This window comes from Macaca nemestrina (genome assembly GCF_043159975.1).
Source record: "Macaca nemestrina isolate mMacNem1 chromosome 4 unlocalized genomic scaffold, mMacNem.hap1 SUPER_4_unloc_9, whole genome shotgun sequence".
Classification (NCBI taxonomy): Eukaryota; Metazoa; Chordata; class Mammalia; order Primates; family Cercopithecidae; genus Macaca; species Macaca nemestrina.
The window spans coordinates 81,241-95,358 of record NW_027257563.1 but is presented as its reverse complement, the minus strand read 5'-3'; the positions used below and the strand labels follow the sequence as shown (position 1 = coordinate 95,358).

Genomic DNA, 14,118 nt, shown 5'->3' with positions numbered 1-14,118 from the left:
ATTCATGGTAATTGGGATGGGGACTTAACAGTAAGTAATTAGAGCAATTCTAGAATTTGCTACTCAATTACAATGGCACAGATTCCTGAGAATGGAAGAACTGTTGCCCAGGAATAGAGTTCAACAGGTCCTCCCCATACCCCAGGAAACATGACATTTCCATGCACCCCTGCTTTGTTCCCTGGCCACCTGATCTCAGCCGTCTGATGCAATCACTCCCCAGAGCTGGAAACACCTGACCTCTTGTCACCCTCCCATCTGCCCTGCTTTCCTCCAGCCCGGGAGACTCAGCGATGCCCACATACAGGACCAGGAAACCAGGGTTATCCCAAACCAGTGCCTGCATTCAAAGTCCTCCATGGCAGGACAATCACCAACGGCCAATACTCCCAGAACCTTCCACCTCAAAACGGGAGCACATCTGGATTCAAGCTGACAACGCTGCATTCTCTTTGCCATGTACATATGGAGGCATGTCAGGTTCCACCTAAAGGTATCAAGTTTCACGCTGGTCAGGAGCCCAAACCTAGTCACTCTGCATGATCTCAATTCACCATCCACAGAGAAGCCTGCAGTTTTCCTCTGGTGCACGGTGTGGACGGTGGATGCATTTCCTCTGAAAACTTGGAGACGGGATCCTGGCCAAGGAGGCCAGTCACCCTAGCCCCTGCAAGGCCCAGACGTGCCCCTCTGCTGTCTGCACACAGTACCCAAGTCTAGCAGTGCTGGCTTTGTGGTGGGATCCATCTGGGCCTCAGAGGACCCGGGGCACAGGAACCGTGCAGCCTGGCTGTAGCCAGAGGCCTAAAGGCTCCCCACGAGGCTCTCCAGCCAAGGTGCCCCCACCACAGGCAGAGCCATTCAAGAGAACTGCCAGCTGAACTGGAAACGTCCCAATCTGCTCAGCCAACACAGAAAGATAACAGCCACCTACAGCTGCTGAGCCCCGAAACGTGGCCACTGGGCCTGAAGGGCTGAATCCGGAATTTAATCTGTGAAGTTCTTTTCAAATGTGTTTGGCTATGTAATCAAATCTTTATTCTAATTAAATTTAAAGGAGCCTCTGGCTATGGGCTCCCTTGTCAGGCATCACAGCTCCAGGGAATAAGAATGGGAAGGAGATGCCCAGAGCCTCTCTGCATTCTCCGCCCTAATTCAGCACGTCATCATAAGGAAAGGCACTCCAGCAGGAGAGGTGTGCACAGGAAGAACTGGGTTGGCCCTGACACAAGCATGACCCCCATGGCATCACAGCTGCCTCAGCCAACAGGCAAAAGACAATGATGCCCACCTGGACAGGTCACCGGATGTGATGATGCACCCCAAGCCCTAGTCCCACAGCAGCCAGAGACCACCCGCTGCTCTCCCCAGGTGAAACACAAGCCCTAGTCCCACAGCAGCCAGAGACCACCCGCTGCTTGTCCCGGGTGAAACAGGCAGAGCTGCCCGAGCCCTCAAAAGCAGGAAGAATTAAAGAGGCAATTCCCATGATTCCCACAACACACATGACACTCCTGGGAGACAGACACAGGCTTCGCTGTGAAAGTGCAGAGGACAGTGCAGTTCCTAGGTGGGCTGCTTCTTCCAACGATCAGGGAAGAAACCAGATCCGTTTCCTTGTAGGAGAATCATTTGTACCGTGATTAGACAGAAGGTGGCCGATGTTATCAAATCATCAAGCACTGCACGGCTGTGTCTCCAAGGCGGGCCTGGAAACTTCCAGTCACCCGCCTAGAGGCCACAGTGCTTACAATGGAGATACGGGTGACTGAGGTCTGGCTTTCTCAGGGAAGCCAAATTTGAACTTTCGTCACTGAGGAATCGCTCATTTACAGTCACTCACCCTCAATGCAGAAGAGGGCTCAAGACACTGCACCAGACTTCAACACTCAGGGTTAGGGTCAGGGTCAAATTCACAAGATTTACAAAATGTATTTACTTGGGATGCCGGAAGAGATGTAGCTTCACACCGCCCCAGCTGCAGGGTTTGCTTAGCCCTTTCACCAGTGGATCTCACCAACAAACACATCCACGCCTCATCCATGGCAGCACAGAAAACCACTTGGAAGACAGCCACTCCCACCAAGCTTCCTGACTTTGGTGTTTAAAATCTACATCATTTAAAATCTGTATCTCATACGTGAGATTACACTTCTCCGAACAGACATTGCGATTGTCATTTCACCCAAAAGGGCTTTAGGAAATGACACGCGGTCCAGACGCCAGAGGTCGCCGGCCGCCTTACTCTAGCCTAATTCCTTTGTGCCTGTATGGAGGCTTCACAGATACAGCCCGGTCACATTAATGACCATATGAGAAGCTCAGGGCATAGACGAACTCAGTGCTGAATTTTTCCATTTTTCGCCCTTTTGTTTTATCCAGAAGACAGCTGAGAGGCGCTCCGGCAGATCATCTCCTCGAGTATAATGACGCCAGCCACTTCTCTTCACCCCAGGTCACCCCTCAGTCACACGCTTTTGAGAAGCCAAAGCAATTCTGTTCTCTTCACGCTGGGTTCCAAGCACTAAATTCCTCCGTTTTATCAATTAGATTATCAAGCAGCCGTTTGTAATCTGGACTGCAATCTGATACAAAATTTAAGGCTAATTTAGGTTGCGGTAACAGCTCCTATTTACGTTATAGATAAGGCATGAATGAAAACTTTAATCTGTTCATAGGACCAATTTTGTAAACAAACCAATTATTCAAGCAATGATTGTCTTCAGTTAGATGCAAATTTCTTTGCTCATAAAAGATTTTCCAGTAGGAATTTTTAAATCCATGGTCTGTGTTTCCTGAGCCTGTCTCTGCACCATCCCCTGAGTGCACAGCAGAACTTCTCAGGGCATCCCATCAGCAGGCCCACTGAAGAGAATAAGCCCACAGCCCCCAGCCCAGGAATCAAGTCCGAGCCCCAGCAGCCCCTCGTCCAGCCGGGACTTCCTCACCAGCACAGCACCCAGAGGTCTTCCAGGTTTAATGCCACGTGTGCGTGGAAAGTAGAGTGCTGGAAAGACCACAGGGGACATTCTACAAATGCAAATTCCCTCCTGGAACAGCCCAGCAACCCTCTGTACCGTCCCCAAAGTACCCATGCCAGGCAGGCATAGAGAGTCTAATGGGGTGCCTAGGAATCAGCATTTAACACGATTCTGATGAATAAAAAAGTTTGAGAGGCCGGTCAACGAGGGGCTGCTGTGGCCTCCACTCATTTGCAGGCTCTGAAGAGACACCGATTCAGGTAACAGGCCAGACAGGACAGGACAAGGATGGGAAAGTGGAGGGCAAATTCCATGGACCACCAACCACCCCGCCATCCCCACTGAGACTCTGTGATTTAAGGAGAGGCAAAGCCAGGGAGAAAAGATGCTCGCACCATGCGAGGGACTGAGATTTCACCTAAAACGCACAACATGTGGCTGAGGGCCAAGGTTGGGTAAGCCGGGAGCACTGAACGGGATTCACAGGCCCAGAGGTGCCCCCCACACCCAGACCCCGTGTAGACCTCCCAAGTACTGCCTGTGTCTCCTGCCTGGTTTATTTCCTTCCCCCCTTCTACTATGTTGGTTTCTCAGCCGCCCCCCACCACCACACACCCCTCTCTACAAGCTTGGTGGACTGAAAAGGGCGGGGTGGTGGTGGTAAGAGCTGGGCTCTGGGGCCAACGTCCTGCCTGAGACATTAGTTCCAACCCACCCAGCTGTGATGTGAGCCCGAGATTTCTCAAATATGAGATGGGAAGGTAACTGAACCCACTTCCCAGGATGGCTGTGGAGACTGAGATCACATAGCCACACGTCAGCGTCCAGCACACGTGGGACCCCAGCCGTGTTGCCCTTGGTGGGAATCCCTCTATGCCCCCTCTGCTACCAGAGCCAACTCCCAGCAGTAGCTGTGGAGGGTGCATCCTCTATTCCCACTCCACTCACCTATCGCTCCACCCAGTGACCTGCCACACAGCGGCCACCAGCAAATCCGGCCCCACTGGATAACCGACCACCACCAACCTCCCCCCACTTTGAGGCATCTTCCACTTGCAGTTCCGAAGCAGGGAGAAACCGCCCTCAAGGGCGCTCACCTGTTCCTTATTGCACGTAATGACCAGCCACGCAGGGCCACCAGCAAACCCGGCTCCACCGTCCAGGTTCTGGTGGGTTACTGCCCCCCTCCCCCACTTCCTCCGGCGGTGTCTGGGAGGCTCAGAAACTGCCCTCCAAGGGCACTCATCGGTTCCTTATTGCACTAATGCCTCATTTACAGAAGTCCACTTTGACTTCCAGCACTGCAAGTGTGACAATTTAGGAATCCTGCTTGCAAGCTCCAAGAGCTTGAGGTCACGTCCACCTCACCAGCATCCCAGAGACCCAGCACTGTCCCACTCTGTGTTTAAAATTCCGAAATACTCTTTCAAAATGCTACTGGCATTTGGTTTGCACATAAAATGCTAAAAACCTTCCAGTGAAACAAATATCTTCAACAGTTGGATTCAATCATAACATGTGAGTTACACATCTGCCAAGTTGTAAAGCCTCATACATTTATAACATTTTATGTATGGTCAAACGGTTCATTAATATAAATTATGAAAGTCTCTAAGAAACAGATTTTTTTCTGGCATTAGATGGCCAAAGGAAAACTGGGTTCTGGTTGGCTTGCAGGCCTGTAGAGGCAGACATATCTGCTGACACAACCAAGCTCCTTCCCACTGACATGGCCGCATCCCAGGCCCCTCACCCGGACGCCCGCAGGCCCCTGGAGGAGCAAGCTGACCTGCCCACATTTCTCAAATACACAGCTGTTGCTCACACTGCAGATAGAGTTCAAGGCACGAGCAGGCCACCACACTAAAAATACCACGCAGCGTCCACGCCAGGTGACGGTGGTTTTCACTCCATCCCAAAAGCCCCATGTATGAGTTTACAGCCATGATTACTACATGAATTTTTAGACCCTCAAGACATACTTTGTTTACTTTTATGCAACAAAGTTAAAAGACTATCACTCAGATATAGGCTCTGAAACTGTGGAATAATTATTTGGGAACAGAGCCTCTGCCAGATCAGGATAAGCACTTGGGACAACACCCCGTGACCTCGGTCCACACAAACCCATCCAGACCAGAGGCCTCCCGCACTGCTCTGTAATTTCTGTGGATTTCTGTAAATGAGGTATTAGTGCAATAAGGAACAAATGAGTGCTCTTGGAGGGCAGTTTCTGAGCCTCCCAACCACACGGCCACATTAAGGCTGAAGCCGCACCACCTCCAGAAACACTGTCCGTCGCCGAGGTGTGCCTGGCTTCTCCCTTTATCCAGAACTTAACAAAACCTGAAAGGACAGGTCTGTGTAGAAAACCACAAACTACTTGCGATTCTTCTTCCCAGGTCAGGCTGTAGGAAGCTCGTCTCGGCCCTCACCGTGTTCTGACCTTGGTTCCCATAAGAAATAAAGTCAGATTTCTAGTCCCTGTCTCCTGGGCGGTGTGGCAGGCATACATACCTTCAGTTACATGAGGAAAGGCGTGGCGAGCCCCCTTCCTTCAGTAAAGCTGCACAGTTCCCCGAACCCTGATGCCATCCCCCTCACGCCACTGTGAACACCTGGACAGAGCACATTTCAATGCATGCACCTTCGTGGGATGGTTTTCTATTTCTCCACTAAATCACCCCAAAGTTAGCGCCCTGAACACTGACTTATTTTCTCCCATTTCTGAAAGCTGGAGTCCAAAACAGGTCCCACCAGCTAACGTCGAGGTGTCGACAGGGCTGGCTCTGGGGAAGCGACCGTCTCCTCGCCTCCCGCAGCCTCTAGAGGCTTCCGCATCCCCTGGTCCATATGGCACCTACTGTCTTCAGGACCCACAGCAGCCCTGACGGCCCCTCAGCAGGAAGACGCAGAATGTCAGGAGCCCGGGCTCCAGTGCTAGGGCCAAGCCTCCGCACCCTCCCAGCTCCTCACACACGCCCGTGCGAGCTAATAGAGATTCCACTTTAAGTAGTGTCACCTGTGTAAGGGGTAAGTGCCCAGCTGTGAACTGGTTAACCTCGCTCACACAGACCCCGGGAATAACCTCACAGGCCATGGACCACTTCACAATGAGTGACCACCTGCTCGGGGACCTCCATGGCCCAGTAGAGCCCTCCGGTGCCTCCCCGTGGACTCAGGGTCTGCAGCACCAGAGGGCCCTGGATAAAAAAGACAGCTCCCATGTCGGGACGCACTCACCAGCGGTTGGGTTCCCGGTACTTTAAGTAGCCAAGGTGGACAAGCCGGGCCCTGTGCAACTCCATCACAAGAATAACGGCTGCACGTGGTGAGTGAACGGGTGACCACCCCTCAGCCCAGATGGCCACACTAAGCACATCACCGCCGTGACCTCCAATGAGACTCAGCTGCTGGCACAGTCCAGGTATCGGCCCCCAAGAACATTCTGGATCACAATTCACAGTAGTGATTGCGATCAGGGCCACACATGGCTGAATGTATTTACAGGAGGATGCCACAGCCGATCTGGCTGGACTGAGAACATTTCCCACTGTACATTCTTACAACACCATTTTATTTGCGCTTTATTAAACTTTTACGGCTTTTTTCTGCTTATCTACTTTATGGGAGTGTTTCTTATTCTTATGACTGCAGTGACACTTTAAGCTACAACTATTAATGTGTAAAATTAGTTTGGAAGACGCCTTCTCATTAAACATTTCACAAGCAAGCAGTCAGAGGCACCTAACCCGGAGGCCTGTTTTCTTCTCTGAGCCAAACCTACATTGGACTCAAAGAAAAGGGCACACGGAGAGGGGCTGGATCTCCAGCGCCCATTCCTAGGGGGCCTCCTGGGGAGCAGATATGGAGGGAGAAGCCCTGGGCTATGGCACCGTCGTACTAAAGAAAAGTCCATTTGGGTAAATGTAAGTGCCAGACTTAAGAGATTAAGTAAACCATGAAAAGAAACCACTAACCACAGCTTCTCCAAAACAGAACTAAACTCCCTTTAGTTTGAATTGGAAAAGCAGAAGTGCTGATCAGGATACAAAAAAAAAAAAAATGACAAAGTATCTGAACACAGGAGAATAATCAAGGGCCACTGTCTCTTCCTGTGTCAGTGGGAGCCTCGCATCTAAGCTGGATTTAGAAGGTTGCTGCTTTGGACTGAAAGTTATCCTCAAACCGTTTGTAAGCAAGTGGAGCAGAACGCTTCAATTATTTCAAGGTTTAGCGGTAAAGCTCTGTAACTCTCAGAACTATTTTAATTGGTGTAAATTTTAAAGTGACTCAATCTGTTGGCTGGAGTATCTAACGGCTTACCCACGGGGTAATGTTGGAAAATTATTCCCATTGCCTTTTTTTCCTACTGAAGATGCATTTGAACGTTCTTGTAGTTTGCAGTTGGCTGGTTCTGATGTTTGGTCCTGAGGAGGTCCAAGTACCCGGAGAGGAAGAATCTGAAACCTCAAGCCATTCGAGTGCTGTCTGGGGAGATGGAGACCCCAACCCGAGGGCCACTGACGGACTCAGCACGGGCGCAGGGCCGCCCGAGGCAACGGGCCACGTATTTGCCGCTTACAAAACAACATAAGCACGCACCCCTAGTTGTGCACACACGCTCTGTACACGCTCACATCTGCCCATACCAACACCAGCACACAGCCCCAGGTGTGCACACACGCTCTGCACATGCTCACATCTGTCCGTGCCAACACCAACACACAACCCCGAGGTGTGCACACACGCTCTGTACACATCTGTCCCACCAATGCCAGCACATATTCTGTATGCACTCACATCTGTCCCTGCCAACGCCAGCACACATCCCCAAGGTGTGCACACACGCTCTGTACACGCTCACATCCCTCTCTGCCAATATGAGCACACACCCCCAGGGGTGCACACAAGCTCTGCACATACTCATGTCTGTCCCTGCAGCCTGAGTCAAACAGTCACAGAGAGGCAGAGGAGGAGGAGGAAGGACGCGATGGGCACCGAGGTCCTGGGCCGGTTCCCCTCCCTTCCTCGGGAGAGACCCCTCATGTGATCCTGCCGTCACTCACCCTTCCGCCTCCATCCTCCATTCTCCCACATGGATCAGGAGGACGCCCACTGCACAGAGCTGTGATGAGCATGAACAGAAGACGGCAGAAGCTCACGCCAATGTGCTGAGCACGGGGCCTACGGAGTGCTTCTTTCTGCTGTGGCTGACATCATCAAACAAGAGGCTGACACGAGAATGTCACTCGCTGAGAAACTGAAACGTGTGACCTAGGAGCCTCTGAAGGTCTAAGAACAAACCAACAAACCAAACGGTTTTGTTTGTTTTTCAAACACCATAGCCTGTTTTTTCTTTTTTTTCATGCTCTACCTTGGGTATTATTTATTTTAATTTCAAATTAAGTCTAATAAATACACAAAATCACAGGACCGAGCATGGAGCATTGTTTCACTTCATGTCCTCCAGCCTTTAGGACACATTAAGGAAAGACATGATTCCAGGATTCCCATTAGAAAGGCTGCCCTGAGGCACCTGCTGGAGCAGCCAAATTGTAGCACTTGATGCTGCCCCCAAGCTGCTTGAATGAAGCAGAAGATTCCGGAGGTCTCTTCTCTTCTGCCCCTAGCCCAGGAGAGAAGGTGGGAGGAGAAAGGTGAGAGAAGACAGGAAGAAGGAGGGGGGAGTGAGGGAGAGAGGAGGGGAGAGGGAGGGAGACAAGAGGGGGGAGAGAGGGAGAGAGGAGGGGGGAGGGAGGGAGAGACGAGGGGCGAGAGAGGGAGAGAGGAGGGGGGAGAGAGGGAGAGAGGGGGGAGAAGGAGAGAGGAGGGGGAGGGAGGGAGGAGGGGCATGTTCCATCCACCAAGGCAGCTGCACTGCAGAGAGAATGGAGGATGTGTTGCTTCTCAGGACAGCAAGTTCAAGCTGTTTATAATTGTTAGCATAAACAGTGACGAGCTGAGGACAGGGCTGCAATTGGAGATGACAACGTTTTATTTTCATAGTTGATATTGGGGACCTGGGCCTAAAGCACCATGCCTTGCCCTTTTTCCAGATGGGCCAATGCCTCTCTCTACTTGACTCTATTTGACTAAATACCCGATATTGACTAGGAATTATGACGTGGAAATGTTAAGCTCAGTCCAGTTCAATTCAGGAAGCATTTATCAAGAAACTCCTAGACCAAGGGCTGTGTTAGACACTGGGTATGGAGTGACGGGGATACGAAGATGTGGAATTAGAACTCAAGAAGCTCAAATGCTCTCATTTAATTCCCTAATGCAATTACCTAGCTTCAACCTGATGGCTGTAATGTCTAAATTCACTTTTTCTTTATTCCAGTTCTACATAACAAGGCATAAATAATCACAGAGGAATGATTCTGTGTTGGACTATTCAGTGGACAGAGAAGAGCATTCTGACCGGTGTGAGACACTGTCTCCGTTCCCAGGGAGCCCGTGAGGTGGATGCACAGAGTACACGCGTGAAGATTCAGGAGCACGAGCGTCAAGTGATGGGAGGGGCACGGAGGCAGAACCAGAAAGATGCCTGCTGAGAGGCTGCTGCAGCCAGGCTGGCCGGGAAGGTCACGGGAGTGGGCACAGGCATCTCCCTCCAGCCGCACTTGGTTTTCATGAGGACGCGCGCAGGGAAGGGGATGACACCGAAATGCTGTGGCGCTGAGGGGAGGAGGAGAGGGACACAGGGCCGAGGGCTGGCCACCACCCCTTGAGTCCATGCCCCTCTGAACGCTGCCAAAATCAGCCCCAACGGGGAGAAATGAGGTGGGTGAAAGAGGTGGACACACTTGGCTCCCATGGAATTCACAGATTCCAGTCATTAAAAATCCCTTCTGAGTTTTCATATGGAAAACATTGCAAATGTATTTAGGGACAGGAGGCAGAAGATGAAGCCAACACAGTTGGGCTCAAACCGCCACCCTTCTCCTTCTCTCTGCATCCAGGACCCTCCCTGGGCCCCTGAGTGCGAGAACCCGGAGCTGCCCAGCCCAAGGGCGTGGCCCCTGATCAGAGGAGGGAGCCGCACGGCGGGGCCCCCAGAACGTGGATGGCAGGATCTGTGCTATCTCAGTCCCAGGGCCCCAAGCAGAGAAGGCCTGGGGCTCCCAGCTGAAGTTTTGCTGTCTCCTCTTGTCACCAAAGTCGAAAAGAACTGAGTGGGACCAACGCCGCACCTGGCGGCTCCTCGGTGGCTGCCGACGTGGCCCTCAGGCTGCGGGTGAGACCTTCTAGGGGAGCCCAGACAGCGGTGATCATCACAGCCACGAGTGCTCCAGTTGCCCCAAAACTCAAGCATAGCCTGAGGAAGGCAGCGCCCGCTCAGATCCCCGTCCGGGCTTGTGTGGCACACTGGAGAGGCACACGGCACCAGAACATGGCACTTTAAGTGGCTTTGTGGTGTGTAGGAACACAAAGTGGGGTCTCGAGTGGCTCAGAAGTCACTCCCACCAGCCTGCGGGACCCGGACGGCCCCTTTGGACTGGCTACAGTCTCTCCAGGGCGGGCTCCAAAGTCCCAAGGATGAGGTGAGCGTCGGTCTTGCTCTGAGGAAAGCCCCTGACAAGTATCCTGAACATGCAGGCACACAGCTGGCTGACTCATTTGAAGGGACCTGCTGAGCCACGAGCCAGGGTTGGCTAGAGAGAACTCAACTAACACACGAACCCTGCCCAGGCGCCCACCTGGGGCGCCCACGAGAAAACTACAGAAGCTGTGAAGACGGAGGTGTCCACAGGGCTGGGAGAATCCTGGGAGAAGCCGCACTGGGGACCGGGAGGGACGGAGGGCTGGACCCCACAAGCAAACGAGGGAGGCACTCGGTGCCCTGTAGACTCCTCTGCACTCACAGCTGCAGGCCTGGCTGGCAACACGACCTTGTCTGCAGGGGCCCAGGAGCACGTGTGTTTGGCAGGAGCTGCCCTCCTGGAGCCACACTACGGGTACCGTCATTTTAGAGGCAGGTATCTGATATCAGCTATGACAATCAACCATGCCACCCTGTATTACAGCCGTGTCCTCAGCGGGTCACTCTTTGTGCTGACAATTACAAAGAGTTTGAACTCACTGTCCAAAGAGGCAACAAGCCCTTCATTATCAGGGCCGCAGCCTCTGTGTAGCCCTCCACCCCCGCCGTTTCCCGTCGGGGCAACATGAAGACCCATGACGGTGACACAGAGCCAGTCCAGTAGCTTCAGTGCAAGAAAAATCACAAAAACTCAAACACATCCTAAACATGGGCAGTTGGTAGGAGCAGATTCCTCAATTCAACCTGTTCAGAGGCTTTCTGGGCTAGCACAGCTCTGATCACAGGCTTGCGCTTTCTGCTCCCCGTGAAGGGCGGCAAGGAGGCCGGGCTCTGCCATTCTGCAGGCTCCGCTACGTGGAACCTGCCCTGTGGCCTCGGTGGCCTGTGCCAGACAGCGTAACCGTCGCCCGCAGTGAACACTCGGCACAGCGCAGCAGGCTTGGGGAAGAACAGAAAGTGACCTCTAAGCCTGCAGAAGACGCTAAGCCACGCACAGCCTCACGCTCACTGCGTGTCAATCGCCTCCGAAGCAGGAACGAGCTCTTTATAGTTGCAGTAAATGCAAAGGCCGCCCTGGAAAACTGCGTGAACCTTTCTGACAACTCACAGGTGGGGAGCCACTGCCTGAGACACAAAGGTAAAGAATTAACCTGAAACTGCATATTATAAAACTTATTTTTAAGTGGTGGCGCTGAATTTAAAAGACTCCCAAAAATACTGCATTAGAAAGTGACAGAGTGAAACCGTGAGGCTGACCACATGAGTCCCGGGAAATTTCACCAAATGTTACGTCAAAACTGGGAAACAGAAGAACCGCACCTGATGAAATATTCGATTAATCACTTGAGTCCTCCCCACATACGAAGCTCTGTAAAAAGTGTTCCCAGAAGGTAAAGTGAGCAGGAGGGCTGTGAACACACAAAGAGAGAGCCACTTCGTCCACGGACCACAACAAAAGAAACGCTAACGAGTGCCTATGACACGCTGGAGTCCAGGGCTCTGGGTGCAGCTGGGACGGGGATACTCAGGGTCCCACTGTCCAGAAGGGAAACCAGGGTGGAAACACCAGGGAGCCTGTCCCAGGGTGCAGAGCCAGTGAACGGTGGTTCATACTGGGCCAATCCCAGCTGCCAGGCTCTGGGGCTCCTCGGGACAGAATCCTGTTGGCTTCACTCTGGGGTGAGAGAGGCGGCACCATCCCCCAAAGGCACCTGGAGAAGTGGTGTTACCCTCCATCCCGGTCCCCGGCGTTACCCTCCATGCCCCTGTCCTCGGCGTTACCCTCCATCCCCCTGTCCCTGGTGTTACCCTCCGTCCTCTCTCCCCAGTGTTGCTCACCATCCTCCTCACCTCCAGGCCCCTCTCCCCGTCCTCCCTCACTTTCCTGTTCAGCCAGAGCACATCACATGTCTCTTCCCTTTTCAAGAGGCTCAGCTGCACCCAGAGGCATTCCAGCCTATTCGGGATGGGGCATACACCCTGGGGAAATGCCAGCACAGGGCCGGAAGGGCCTGAGACCCTCTCACTGTCGCCCAAGAAGGATGGAACAGCCCACAGTCACGCTGATTGTCAGGCAGGATGAAAACTTCTGTGTCCGAAATGCTCTTTTCACTGGAACTGTTCAGATCATTCGTGAACAAATCCGTTAAGTACCAGCAAGGGCCATTCCCACTTATTCTCTGGCTACAGTTTTCCACCCACCAGCAACCACACTCCTAGGAATTATCCCTAACGCACAATCAGCGCCTTGTGCCTTTAGGAAAACCTCTTTCTCTCCAGCTTTGTCCTCCTTCCACAAAAGGTGCCTCTGACTGCCTCACTCACCACACCAGGATTTCACTCGGCTACGGAGGAAAATCTGCGTGGGACTCAGAGGTGGGTGGTCCCTGCATGGGCAGCAGGTCTGTGACATCCTCCAAGGAGCCTGGCCCAGGCCTGCCTCACACGCCAGGACTCTGCCTTCTGGCCCTCGGGCCCCCGAAGCTGCTTTCCCTCCAGGTGTCATGCCCCGGGCAAGAAGGCTGGACAAGGGCCCAGGGCTGCTGTGGGTCGGGAAAGCCTCCTGACACTTCCCACTCCAGGAACCCCCATCAGCATCCCAGCATCTGGACCTGTGTCACCAGCCGCTCCGCCGTGCAAGACAATTGGATTTTCAGCTGGGTGTGCTGCTTCCCTAAACAAAGTAGGGTGTTGTTACTGAGGAAAAAGGAAAAAATTTGCATCCTCTGGGCAAAACTGCGACATCCAGCCACCGGTTCTCACCACCCCAGAGATGTCCACCCAGGGCAGATAGTGTCTTCGACCAAGCGCCACTGACCCAGAGTGCAGTAATTAGTACACTTTCACCAGAGTCACCCACTCCTTCACCTTTACACCCAAGAAAAACATGTTTGCCAGGCAAATTAGGTGTCCAGGAGGTGTAAGGAAACCCCAAGCCTGCTTTAAGCCTCAGACTTTTGAGACCGTTGAGGGCCGTGCACACAAGAGCAAGGCTGCACCCGAAAGCTCTGCTCCTGCCAGACATCATGGACAGACCGCACGGCTCAGCCACATGGACCCTTCCAGGGGACCTCCGTGGTACAGGCAATGATGTACACTTCGTTCAGCCTCGAACAGACCACGCCCTCATTACAGGGTCGGTGGTCCACCTCCTGCCATCAGCCCCCCACCTCACCGACGGTCTGTGTCTGCATCTGAAATAACTTTGCTGTTTTACCTGGGTACCAAAATGCAGCATCGTGATGTTTAAAGGTCTTTAAATACCAACACTCCGGGTGCAGTCCTTGTCACTTAAATCGCTCACTCGATACAGGCCTCACTCACAACTCTGAGGTAGCTCATACCTTCCCTATCTAACCAAGGAAGCAACGAAGGCATGGAAGCTGCAGCTCCTAAGGATTAGGATTAGGATTAGGATTCAATCTAAGGATTAGATTAGATTAAGGATTCAAACCAGTGATCTTCGTCGCATGCTGACCTACCTCTCAGGCTGAGATAACGTTCAAAATTAACCAGGTAGAACAGCGTTCCATAAATCAGCTGGAAATGGTCCTTGTGGATGGGCCTGTGGTTACTCCCTGAAGAACA

The 14,118-nt window shown here is 52.6% G+C and overlaps 1 long non-coding RNA gene across 1 annotated transcript in view; it reads right to left on the bottom strand.

The window, feature by feature from the left end:
* The window catches only part of LOC139361081 (uncharacterized), a 139,463-nt gene extending 131,125 nt beyond the window's left edge, over positions 1-8,338 (bottom strand). The window contains exon 1 of the long non-coding RNA XR_011618641.1: positions 8,051-8,338. This is a non-coding gene — a long non-coding RNA (uncharacterized lncRNA). The remainder of the gene's footprint in view (positions 1-8,050) is intronic.
* Between the last annotated feature and the right edge of the window lie 5,780 nt (positions 8,339-14,118).